The sequence below is a fragment of the Macrobrachium rosenbergii genome, chromosome 53 (genome assembly GCF_040412425.1).
Source record: "Macrobrachium rosenbergii isolate ZJJX-2024 chromosome 53, ASM4041242v1, whole genome shotgun sequence".
Taxonomy (NCBI): Eukaryota; Metazoa; Arthropoda; class Malacostraca; order Decapoda; family Palaemonidae; genus Macrobrachium; species Macrobrachium rosenbergii.
Genome location: NC_089793.1, coordinates 38,536,952 through 38,551,951, shown reverse-complemented (window position 1 = coordinate 38,551,951; position 15,000 = coordinate 38,536,952).

Below are 15,000 nucleotides of genomic sequence, written 5' to 3'. Positions count from 1 at the left end.
ACCGTACAGGAGTACACAAAGTACGGGAAGAAATCGTCCAATCTTTACGACTGGCATTACGATTGGACGATAACGGGCTGAGAGAGAGAGAGAGAGAGAGAGAGAGAGAGAGAGAGAGAGAGAGAGAAGAGGGATGTGATGGAAAAAGAGGGGGAGGGAGAATGTGACTGAAGGGTTAGGAGAGAGAGAGAGAGAGAGAGAGAGAGAGAGAGAAGAGAAAATGGGATGTGATGGAAAAAGAGGGGGAAGGGGGAATGTGATGGAAGGTGATGGGATGTGATGGAAAAGAGGGGAAGGGGAATGTGATGGAAGGTTAGGAGAGAGAGAGAGAGAGAGAGAGAGAGAGAGAGAGGATGGGATGGGAAAAAGAGGAGAGGGGAGATGGGGGAGAGAGAGAGTGATGGAGAGAGAGAGAGAGAGAGAGAGATAGGGGAATGGAGGGGGTCGGGCCTAGGGGCATAGGGCACACGCCCTCGGGCAATGAAAGCCATCGAAATCACCCGATGGAGTAGAGCGATTACCTTGCAAGTAGGTACTCGGACGACATAAGGCCAAGACGTAAGTACATTTACAGGTCGTTAAATGCCGTGTGTATGTGACCTTAAATAGATGGAGTGGATGTGCTCTTCCATTATCGTAAATCAAATGTTTGTGTGTGTGTGTGTGTGTGTTTTGTGTGGGAACGAATGTATGTTCTGTATGACCTATAACGTCAGTGACTGAAGTCACGATTGGTTTTACAATGTACTGGTGAAAATAATGTGTCGATCAAAATGATTAAGTAATACGATAATGCGTACATATTCATACAAATACACACATATATATATACACGTGCACACATTACACACACACACACACACACACATATATATATATATATATATATATATATATATATATATATATATATATATATATATATATACATATATATATATATATATATATATATATATATATATATATATATATATATATATATATATATATATATATATATATATATATACATATATATATATATATATATATATATATATATATATATATATATATATATATATATTTATATATATATATTTATATATAATAATTTATATATGTATAAATTTATATATAATTATATATTACCGATATATATATATATATTTGTATATATTTATATATATATATATATATATATATGTGTGTGTCATTCTTTAAAGTTTGTGTGTGTTTGTGTGTATGTATGTGTATATATATTATATATATATATATAATACAGTATATATATATATATATATACCTTCTGGATATCATCTATATATATATATAAACTATATATATATATATATATATATATATATATATATATATATATATATATATATATATATATATATGCATATGTAGTTACTACGAAAGTTTCGAGATCGATTTCATAATTGGGAAAACAGATATAGGTCATTTCATTTTTTTTTTTATATTGACCAAAGCATATAGGTATATAGGTAGTTATCGACAATGGTAGATCGACTACAGTACAGGAGACTTTGTTTGACACCTTCTGAGCCACACTCATCTAAATGGTGATAGTCCTGTTGAATATATATATATATATATATATATATATATATATATATATATATATATATATATATATATATATATACATATATATACAATATTATCTAGTACTACTTTGACTAGTAAAGATATAACAAAATAACCTGAAAGCGAATGAAGATTAACTAACGTGATCTGTAATGAACTGTACACGAAGGAATGGGAATGACTGATAAACGGAAAAGGTGGTTGTCATGCAAAATAACAGAAGGAACTGAGAGAGGAAAAACGACCCATCTCCAAAACAAGAAAAATAGAAAGATAAAAAAATTTTTCAAGATGAGAATTAAGTCATCTTGGAAGATATATTAATAAATAAGTGAACATAAGTATGAAGAAAAGAATGCATATTAGAATAATATAAAGAAAACATTACAGGAAAACAGATTCCAAGGTTAAAAATATTGGGAAAATATGGTCTTCATGAAAATATTGATAAATGGGAGACTAAAGTTTTTCCCCGAAGAAAAAGTGAAAAACGAAAAACACAACATCTAGATAATAAAGACAGGGCACCAAGAAAAAGATGATCTCGGAAATGTATAACAACAACAAAATGCTGTAAAGTAAGATGATAAAAAATTAATATCGAAAAAGCTATTGACAGATACTAGGGGCAATAAAAGCAAGTTACAATCAAGGTTGTCATAACTGTTGTTGACTTTAATAAGAAATAGACCCTAAAAACAACTATTTTTCTTGTGCAGGTTCTTGAAAATCATTTGCACTCTGACAGTTTATTCGTGGTTATGTATATAAAAAAAAAATTTCATCCCCTTTACTGTAAAACTGACGATCGCACTTCCGGAAAGTATTAATCATGAAAATGATCCGAAAATCGCGAGAGCCCTAATAACACCTTAATGTCAAATGTATCTTTGTCTAATTTTTTTACGTTTTTTTTTTTTACATATCAGTATAATACTAATGAATGCCTATGGTTGTCAGTTTGTTGGCTGAGGTCTGCTTGATAAATAACAATAAAACACTTTATGTAGCAATAAATAAAATTTTCCGTAGGACAACGACAGCCCGTAGGCGATAAATTCGACGTTTAGACTTACCAACGTCCAGCCCGGGTCTAGTCTTTATCATTACTGCCTCAATATTCGTATGAGTAAAAAGGTACCTTAGTCCGGGCATTGGGGCGATACCCTCAATACTTGCAAGTTTAAAAAATCAGTTAATGAACATAACGATGCTATAATTTTAAATAATATCACATATCAGCTTACATTCTAATATGACAGAAGTTGTGTAAACAGAAGCAGACGGGTAAAACGTGAACGTTGTCATTCAGACAGTTTTGAGTATAACTGTGTAATATGACGCACATTGGTACTGTTAACTTTTACTCGAATATATTCTACGAAGTCAAAGTGCTATCTACCTACTTATCTATCTAACATCTATATAATGTATATATACACACATCATATATATATATATATATATATATATATATATATATATATATATATATATATATATACATATATATATATATATATATATATATATATATATATATATATATACATATATATATAAAGCCCCCAGAACAAAATTCCTTGAACAGAATTAAAAAACCGTAGGAGCAATGAACACAATAATCATTGATTCTTGATTCTACATTTTCCAAAAAAGTAAGATCAAATTTAAGACATAAATCCACAGAGCGGAAATAAGAAATTTTTGAAGATAACATGAAGTATGAAAACCAATAATGGCAGTAGAAATTAAATACTATTTTTTGCTAAATTTAGTCGAGAGGAAAGTGTGTTTTCATTCCAAGGAAAGTCGAAAAAATATAAACCTCTCGACAATATAAATTAAGGTAATCATTATATAAAATAAGGAATAGAAAAATAATTCAAAACAAAGCTGAGATCATTCGAGAGTTGTAAAATAACAGTCTTATAATGACAAAATCAAGAAAAACCATAGAAAATATTTGTGTGCAATTACAATCATAAAAGAAATTTTCAAGAGAAAATCCAGTAATAAAAATTAAATAAAACAAATAATTATGGGACGTCAATGCCACACTTTCACTCACAAAAAAAATTTCAATGACAAATGATTGATAGTAAACAAAGAAAAAAAAAAAAACTGGTAGATAAAATTCATCTATCTCCAAGCGACTATAGCAACGGCCAGGCGACCTAAAAGCGACCACTTGGAAACCCATAAATCCTAAAGGTAACTTAGCGACCCTTCAAAAATAGATTGGCTTCTGAAGGTTTTATTTCTTCCCTCTAGATTGGCACAGCTATAAGAGAGAGAGAGAGAGAGAGAGAGAGAGAGAGAGAGAGAGAGAGAGAGAGAGAGAGAGAGAGAGAGAGAGAGAGAGAGAGAGATTATTTTCAGGGACCCTCGAGTTCCTTTCCATTCCCATGGGTAATGAGGTGGCAAAGAATCACTAGTTAGCGAGGAGAGAGAGAGAGAGAGAGAGAGAGAGAGAGAGAGAGAGAGAGAGAGAGAGAGAGAGATCCTTATAACCTAATGCGAGAAAGATGGGGAAAAAACTGCTTAAGAATTAAAGAATTAACAAAAAGTGAAATGTTAATTAAAGACAAGAGAAGAGAGAGAGAGAGAGAACAGAGAGAGAGAGAGAGAGAGAGAGAGAGAGAGAGAATGCCTGTAATTAAAAGCAAAAGAGGTCGGGGGAAAAGTGCATATGAACTATATGTGAACTGATGTATAATACAAATATATGAACAGAGAGAGAGAGAGAGAGAGAGATAAACAGAGACAGAGACAGACAGACAGACAGACAGACAGACAGACAGAGAATATTTTTACAAGCACTCTTATGTAAATATTATTAAAACAGAAATACGTGTTAGCTCCAAAACGTTCGTCTGTTATCATCTTTATGTTCTCATGCTGTTATAAGTCTGTTGAATCCTAACCTTCTAAAAACATCTGTTCCCAATTTTAAAAACGACTGCTTGTTCTGGATCTTCTAAAAGCCTACACCTAGACTCCTAAACGTCTATTCTTAAACTACTGAATGTCAATTTGTCCCTAAACTTTGACACTTCTCTCTTGTTCTAAACTTCTTAATGTGCTCTGTTACCAAAATGTCTTATCCGTGGATTTAAAAATCACATCTGCTTCTACATATCTAAACATCTCTGGTACTAAAATTTTCCCTGATTTTAAATGCCTAAAATTTTGAGAGCATCTAAACTTCTAAATGTGTATCTGTAACATAAAGTCAGTCTCTCCCTCAAGGGATGTTCCTCAACTTCTAAACGTCCATCAAATCCTGTTCTTGTTCGTAAACTTCAAAGATTCTGGCTGTGCATGAATTTCTAAACATGTTTGATCTTCGAATTCTTCTATTCTGTTTGCGTTTTGTGCTGAAATATATAGGGAATTTATTCTTAAACCTATTTTGAGACTATCAGAGTTATAACACTAATAAACAAAAATACACATATATACATGATGTATATATATATATATACATGTATGTATATATATATATATGTATATATATATATATATATATATATATATATATATATATATATATATATATATATGTGTGTGTGTGTGTGTGTGTGTGTGTGTGTGTGTGTATACAGTGTATAAGCTAAAGACAGTAAAATTAACCGATAAGAGACCCGCGCGTACATTGGAGCTCGGCAGTTAAACAGCTGCTGATGTTTACGGGCGCCCTGCCTTGACGTTCGGTGGGTGGATTTAGAGAACGGGGAGGAAAGGGGCGGCGGAGGAGGCGGGCGGGCGGACGGACGGGCGGCCTGATGGGTGGGTGGGTGGGTGGTATCTGATGGGCGGGTGGGTGGTGTGGCCTGTATTGAACAGGGTGACTCAGGGAGCAGCCTCATATTGATTATTTCAGCCCGACACCACCACCACCACCACCACCACCGCCGCCGCCATACAATACTCCTCCACAACATCCTCACACTCCTCCAACACGTTTTCCTCCTCCACCATCCTCCGCAAAAGTCGTTCTCCTTTTTCCATCCCATCATCTTTCTTCTCCAACGCTGTCACAATCTTTTTTCTTTCTTCTACATTTTCCATCTGCATCAGCATTCGTCTTTTCTTTTACCAACATCTTCTTCCCATTGCACTTTTATCTCATCATCATTTTCCTCCTTTTCCTCAATCACATTTCCTTCTTTCCTCATCATCTAAAATATTATATACTTCTCCTGTTCCTCCGTGATAATCCTCCACTTTTTCTCATGTCATCCTCCACCACAATTATACTATTCTTCAGACAACATCCTCCCTCATCATTAATACTTAAATTTCAAAATAAAATATGTCCTCCTCATTTTCCTTCCCTTTACAACATTCTATAGCTCGAACGATTCGTTCCCCATTTATTGTAAAAAACTGTCTCCAACAATTTTCCTCCCTGCTTATTAAGCTCCATATTGAGCATTCTTTCTCCTTACCTACCTTACAATATTTTATCTTCAACACTTACTTTCTCACCAGTCACATCATACCTTATCTCCAACATTCGAAGTTCATTTATTATAATACTGCTCTACCTTACACACACACACATATATATGTATATATATATATATATATATATATATATATATATATATATATATATATATATATATATATATATATATATATATGTGTGTGTGTGTGTGTGTGTGTGTGTGTGTGTGTACGTATGTATGTATGGATGTATCTCCATAATTTTTCCTTCCATATTTATCTTAATATAATTATCTCCAACATTTTTCCTCCCCACCAATTAACCCAAACGCTTTCACACTCCACCAGCACCAGTTTCTCCCCTTTCCATATCATTCTATGCCACCTTTCCCCTCTTTTCCTCATTCTCTACAACCTGTTCTTCTTCCGCCTTTCCATTTTCCTCATTTGTTTTCCTTTTTTCTTTATTGCTTTTATGAACTTCATCATTGTACGAAATAAATAGTTTGACCATGAATCTATATGAGATTTTCACTAACATTATCACCATATACACCTACAACATTACCAAAATCATCAACATCACTATTATCAACTTTATCGCCACCATCATCACTATCATATTCTTCATTACTATCACTATAAACGCCATCGTTATCATCAGTATTATCACTAAAACTTCATCTTCACTATCATAAACTTCAACAACATTATTAATACCAATATACAACTCATCATCATAAGTATTGACAAAATTAACATCAACATTATTGTCCTCACATACATGAACAAAATCATCATCTTTCTCAACACCACCTACTTTTGATTCTCACCCTGCTAACAGGTCAGGGAGAATTTACAAAACAACTGAAAAGTTGAGCTGGTTATTTATAATGAAAATCAAGCCCCCAGTTTGCATTCTTTCTATCTATCTATCTATCTATCTATCTATCTATCTATCTATCTATCTATCTATCTATCTATCTATCTATCTACTTATACAACTGGTCAGTAATGTACGTTGCGTATAAGGGCTCTAGTTCATGAATGAGAAATATAACTCTACAAGACACATGAACTTATATTGACAAAGCCGGACAAACAAACAGTTGCAAAAGTTTCTTGTACATTTTACAATATTTCTATAATGACAGTTTATTTTATATATAATATATATATATATATATATATATATATATATATATATATATATACATATAAATATATATATATATATATACATATATATATATATATACACATACTGTACATATGCATACATATATACATACAACACATATGTATAATTTGAAAACTAAGTAATAATGTTAAATGAACAGAAACATATTAAGCATAATACAATACAAGAAGTTCATTGAATTACCAACCACACACATACACACATATATATACAGTATATACAGTATATATATATATATATATATATATATATATATATATATATATATATATATATATATATATATATATATATATATATATATATATATATATATATATATATATATATAAATCCTTACATTTTACAGCCTATGGAGAGAACCTAAACCCAGAAGTGTAATATTCATGGCTGTAGGCTAGAGCATTGAACTATCGATCGTCTCTCCTTCTATCGATTTTCTTCTTAGGCGTCACGAGAGGAACTTTCTACTTTCTCTTACTCTTACTCTTCCTCCTCCTCCTCTTCCTCATTCCCTCCATCCCAAAACCGACCGCGTCGTCGACCGAAATTTTCGAAAAATTACATTACTGCAATGAGATTGTGCATGCCGTGAGTCCACGAAATCCTGACAATGATTGAAAAGTGGGGAGTCATTTTAACGGTACGAGACAAGTTCGTCCGTGCTAATTAGCGCCCTTCGTTGTGAGGAGTCCTCCGCTGGATCGGGCTGAAGGGTGGGGGGATTTGGGGTGAGGTATGGGTGATGTATGGCGCATTGTTATAGCGTCTGGCGCGAGTGTCAAATCTGGATATTATTTCCTCGCTTCCTTTTTCAGCTGAGAGAGAGAGAGAGAGAGAGAGAGAGAGAGAGAGAGAGAGAGAGAGAGAGAGAGAGAGAGAGAGAGAGGCTTAAAATTAATATAAAACACCGACACATCATGATATGCGAAGATATAATTTTTAATTAGAAGACTACTTTCATCTAAACTCAGTATAAAACATCGACAAATAATGATATACGAAAATATAATTTGTACTGAGAATACTGCTTTCATCTAAACTCATGATAAAACATCGACAAATATTGATATACGAAAATATAATTTGTATTGAGAATACTGCTCTCATCTAAACTCAGTATAAAACATCGACAAATAATGATATACGAAAATATAATTTGTATTCAGAATACTCTCATCTAAACTCAGCATAAAACATTGACAAATAATGATGTATGAAAACATAATTTGTATTTAGAATACCGCTTTCATCTAAACTCATTATAAAACATCGACAAATAACGATATGCGAAAATATAATTTGTATTGAGAATACCGCTTTCATCTAAATTCAGTATAAAACATCGACAAATAATGATGTACGAAAATATAATGTGTATTTAGAATATTACTTTCATCTAAACTGAGTATAAAACATCGACAGATAATGCTATGCAAAAATATAATTTGTATTGAGAATATTACTTTCATCTAATCTCAGTATAAAACATCGACAAATAATGATATACGAAAATATAATTTGTATTTAGAATACCGCTTTCATCTAAACTCAGTATAAAACATCGACAAATAATGATATACGAGAATACAATTTGTATTGAGAATACCTCTTTCATCTAAACTCAGTATAAAACATCGACAAATAATGATGTATGAAAATATAATGTGTATTTAGAATATTACTTTCATCTAAACTGAGTATAAAACATCGACAAATAATGATATACAAAAATATAATTTGTATTGAGAATACTACTTTCATCTAAACTCAGTATCAAACATCGACAAATAATGATATACGAAAGTATAATTTTTAATGAGAATACTACTTTCATCTAAACTAAGTCTAAAACATCGACAAATAATGATATACGAGAATATAGTTTGTATTTAGAATACCGCTTTCATCCACAGGATACTCTGCCTCAGATCGATATTTAAATGAGAGACTGAACACGACGAGTTCGCAGTCGATTTTAAACAATCACTTGCAGATAAGCAGGGTCCTTACATGGAATGTAAACCCACATCCTCGAAATATCGATTCTTAAGCTATTGATTCACTCGACGCTAGGGGAATTCGATGTACACGACACCTTACATTATGGTAAGTTTAAAAGCGATGCCTATGTTGGAGTAAAATCAAATTAGAAATGAAATAATCACTACAACTTTTATACGAAGTCTATTCTAATTAATAATTAAGATAAGGAAATGGGCTGGCTAACTGACTTGAGCTCAAATAATCTATTTGAGATGAAAATAGATTATTTTGGTCTAACAATAAATGCCAAACCTAAGGCTGGAATTCAAAAGAATATAATACTTGAATATCACAGCTGATCGTTACGGAAAGTCTTAGCAGAATAACTCAGGCAAGTCTGACACTGATCTTAAATGTTTAAAGTAACGTTTTGAGTCCGTCTAGCCCGGATGGATAACTGAGCCCAGCTTTACACTGATCCTTAACTGAGCTAAAGGTTCGAGTAAGATAAACTGTGGCAGGGATAACTAAGCTTAGCCATATACTGACACATAATAACTAAGCTAAACATTTGAAAAAGTTCAACTAGAATGAATAAGTGAGCCTAATCTTGCACTAAGCTAAAGGTTCGATTAAGTTAAACTGGAATGGATAATTGATCCTAACCATAATACCGAACCTTGATAACTGAGCTGAAAGGTTTAAGAAAGTTTAATTGAGACGATTACCTGATCCCAGCCTTACACGGAACCATAACCACCGAGCTACGGGTTCCATTTAGTTTAAATATAATGGATAACTGACCTTCACCTTTATGCCAAGTGTTCATAACACAGTTTTGATATGAAGCCCACTTTATATGAATTTCCGAGCTCTCTCTCTCTCTCTCAAAAAAAAAAAAAAAAAAAAAAAAAATGAATTTGGACAGCTGGTCTCTTCTTGATAGTAGGCCATTTTTAGTAAGAACACACAAACTTGATTTCACAACTAATATTCCCAGAATTTGCAGGAGTAAGCTTTGGGATGTTTCTAGAAATGAAAGTCTATTTTGAAATAAATGAATAAGCTCAATCAAAATCTAAAATTAAATGACTGATCTCTCTCCAGAATACGTATGGCATGGAATGAAGAAATAAGCTCTATTTTAATTAGTGCAACCACGGGATGAACAACATAAACCACAATTTACCAAAGTAGACACTCAAGTCCTGCTACCTTCAAATAAATTACTTAAATAAATACAGAATTAATTCAATTTTTAAATTAATGACATAGCAAAAACTTTAGATTAATCCTAGGATCAATTATCTGGAACAACAACGGACCTATGTCGTAAGTGAATACCATGTGATAATTTGGTTCATCCCCCAAATTAGCGATACTGAAACAATTCCTAGATTAATTGCTGGGAAGTAGTTAGGATAGAAATCCAGTTTAATGATCGACTGAAATTCAATCCACCTTAAAAAAACTGAATGAGACAGCACTCTGGAGTCCTCTCACAATTAATTACCATGCAATGTAATCCTTTAAGAGTTAATTACCTATCTGGAAATAATTCCAAAACGACAATTGAGATCACTATCAGTTAGTTAATTACCAAGAGATACTCCCGATTGCTCTTGCCATTACTTAATTTCGAATACGTCAATTACTGATCACTGGCAATGATTACCCAGCAGTACTGTGGGTTTCCATATCAGTTAATTACATTAACTATCAAGTAATGCTCTGGATCACTCTTGACATTAATTACCAAACGATACTCTGGATCATTCTTGACATTAATTACCAAACGGTACTCTGGATCCCTCTTGACAATTACAAAATGATACTCTGGGTCTCTCTTTACATTAATTGCAAAACGATATTCTGGATCACTCTTGACGTTAATTACTAACAATACTCTGGATCACTCTTGACATTAATTACAAAATGATACTCATGGAACACTCGACATTAATTACAAAACGATACTCTTGGTCTCTCTTGACATTAGTTACCAAATGATACTCTGGATCAATCTTGACATTAATTACAAAACGATAATCTGGATCACTCTTGACATTAATTGCAAAAGATACTCTGAGTCTCTCTTGACAGTAATTACCAAACGATACTCTCGATCACTTTTGAGATTAATTACAAAACTATACTCTGGATGACTCTTGGCATTAATTACCAAACAATACTCTGGATCACTCCTGACAGTAATTACCAAACGATACTCTGGATCACTCTTGACGTTAATTACCAACGATACTCTGGATTATTCTTGACATTAATTACCAAATGATACTCTGGATCACTCTTGACATTAATTACCAAACGATACTCTGGATCACGCTTGATGTTCATTACCAGTGGTACTCTGGATCACTCTTGACGTTAATTACTACACAATACTCTGGATCACTTTTGACATTAATTGCCAAACGATACTCTGGATCACTCTTGACGCTAATTACCAACGATACTCTGGATCACTCTAGACGTTAATTACTAAATGATAATCTGGATCACTCTTGACATTAATTACAAGACGATATCCTGGATCACTCTTGACATTAATTACCAAACGATACTCTCGATCACTCTTGACGTTAATTGCAAACAATACTCTGGATCACTCTTGACATTAATTACCAAACGATACTCTGGATCACTCTTGACATTAATTACCAAACGATACTCTGGATCACTCTTGAATTAATTACTAATGATACTCTGGATCACTCTTGACCATAATTACCAAACAATACTCTGGATCACTTTTAACGTTAATTACCAAAAAGATACTCTGGATCACTCTTAACGTGACATTAATTACCAAACGATACTCTGGATCACTCTTGACATTAATTACCAAACGATACTCTGGATCACTCTTGAATTAATTACTAATGATACTCTGGATCACTCTTGACCCTAATTACCAAACAATACTCTGGATCACTTTTAACGTTAATTACCAAAAAGATACTCTGGATCACTCTTAACGTTAATTACCAAACGATACTCTGGATCACTCGTGATGTCAATTACCAACGATACTCTGGATCACTCTTGACCCTAATTACCAAACAATACTCTGGATCACTCTTGACTTTAATTACCAAACGATACTCTGGATCACTCTTGACGTTAATTACCAACGATACTCCGGATCACTCTTGACGCTAATTACTACACAATACTCTGGATCACTTTTGACATTAATTACCAACGATACTTAGTTTCCTGACGTTAATTACTACACAATACTCTGGATCACTATTGACATTAATTACCAAACGATACTCTGAATCCAATTCGGAAAGAATATCATGATAAGTCTTAGAGTGAAGATTATCCAAATGAGCACATGAACTAAAATCTGAACCAAAATGATCTTTCAAAAGTTGCTTTGATGAAAACTGCGAAGTGGAATAGTTAGATAAAGATAACAGAAGCACGATTGACGTAGGAGTTAAAAAACAAAGTCTATAAAGACATTAGAGAACCAATATTCGAAGTTACTACATAACTAAACTTTATTTAGTAATAATGACTGATACATCTCTTTAGTGAACAGATAGCTAATCCAGTGAAAAACTTTAATTATGAGTGGATAATCAATTAGAGGGCAAAGGTTTTAATGGGAAGATGTTTCCTGGGAATAAATAAAAGACTTTCAAAGGATCGAAGAACATTCTCTCTTGCTAGCTAAAATCTAAGGGACAATGAAGGTACAGTTTTCATACATTTAGAGGAATTTTGTAAGTCCCAAACTGACTACAAAAGTATCTTTATTTTTCATTCCATTTTGAAAACCAATTCATGGAGAGTAAAAGTTTAAAGCCCTTTGCCACAAGAAAAACTTGATTGTTTCAATGCATAGTTTCCTACAAAGAACACTGCATCAGTTTACGTGGGCCATTGCAAAGAATTCCATTATTCTGCCGAGAATGGTTTCGGTCTAAAAGAACCTTGAGAAAGAAAACAAGTACATTTATCAACTTGGCAAAATATCAACTAGAGAGACTGAAAATTATTTATAAAATTTTTGTTTTTTCTTCTTTCAGGCCGTAAGTCAATTTAAATCTGGATAAAAACACTTCCACTGTTGTAATTACAAATAAAATATTCTTAAAAACTCTCATTTGTTAAACATTTTTGCTAACTATATGTCTTCTGTTAACCATGAAAACCCTTTATAAATATTCAACCTAACAAAACAGCAAACAAACTTCGAATAAAACTAGTTTAATCATACGACCGAATTTCGTATATAATGAACAAAAAAATACTTTCAACAAAATACATAAATCAAACTCGACAGTTCAAATGAAAAAAAATTCCATGTTTTGACAGCATATCACTATTCTACCAAAATAAATCTTTCTTTAAGTCAACAACACTCAGGATGACATGCCGACAAAGAAAAAATAAACAACTAAATAAAATAACACAAACCAAATCGCCGGAATGATTCCATATTGGTTCTCAACTTTGACTTGAAAGAAAAAAAGGCCACTTTTAAAAACCTGTTCTCGTAACAGGTGCCACTAAATGAAATATAATAGCTACTATGGTGCAAAACTTTTCTCGACCAATAACTCACTCTTCAACTTTTTCCGTAGTCACGAAAGTCTCACACTTTAATTTGTTTGTAAGTCTACGAAGTCTTTGCGGGTCTCCAAAACTTCCAGTGACATTTTGAAAGCGTTGTCATTCACCTCTGGACTTTGGACGATCTATCGCGTTGGAATTTCCCGCGTGGTTTTCTTTATTCCGTTGTATTTTTCACACTACAGCTTATCTGACATACGATGTTTAAATGTACGTGTGTTTGTTTCTGCGTATGAAGATGTGAAATTATTTTTATACAGTCTTAATCTTTGCATAATGGTGTAAGTAGCAGGTAAGACTCACCCAAAAAAATGAGTTATTTCATATTCTCATCTATTGTATAATATGACACAGAAGGCGAAATATCAATTAAGTTTATAAATATTTCTTCAGCTTACAATATCAGCAAGTGAAATAAGGAACAGTACTTTATATCCTTAGCTACAGTGCAATGAAATGATATTACTCAACAAAAGGAACTTTACTCAACATTCTTACTTACTGCACAATTGAGCAGTAGGAAAAATACACAGGATTTAATTTAGCTGTTAACTTCACTTCCCCATTAAATGTATAGCGCAGCAAAGTATAGGGAATGTACATGGAGATGCGCTTTTACAGTAGAACTTACTGTGAAATGTAACGGAAAAAAAGTGATATAAGTTAAGTCTAATATTTCGTGGCTCTTCTATGCTGCTTTGGATATTTATAAACCAAGTTCGTCAGAGTGACAGCCTAACCTAACTAGCGTGATCTAATCTAACCGTCAGTGTCGGAAACAGCGATGGTAACAAATCAATAATGAACTAAATTTCTTGGGACAAAGTTGATTCAGCATTTTCATTTTTATCAAAACCAGCTCATAGAAACTATATCAAAATGCATCGGTTAAAAATCAATATAATTTTAATATCAATTTCGTTATCGGCCCAATAAAAATCCTTAAGAAATATATAACAAAATAAAAAGACGATATAAAAAGAAAATTTTACATTACGTCCTTTGCCATGGTAGTTCAAGGATTCCGTTACTTTATGCAAATTAATTTAAAGATATTAGCGTTTTGGTGGCATGAAAATTTAAACCCCCCCCCAAAAAAAAACACTACAAAATCATAATCTCCTCTCTACATACGTGGGTTAAGTATTTCA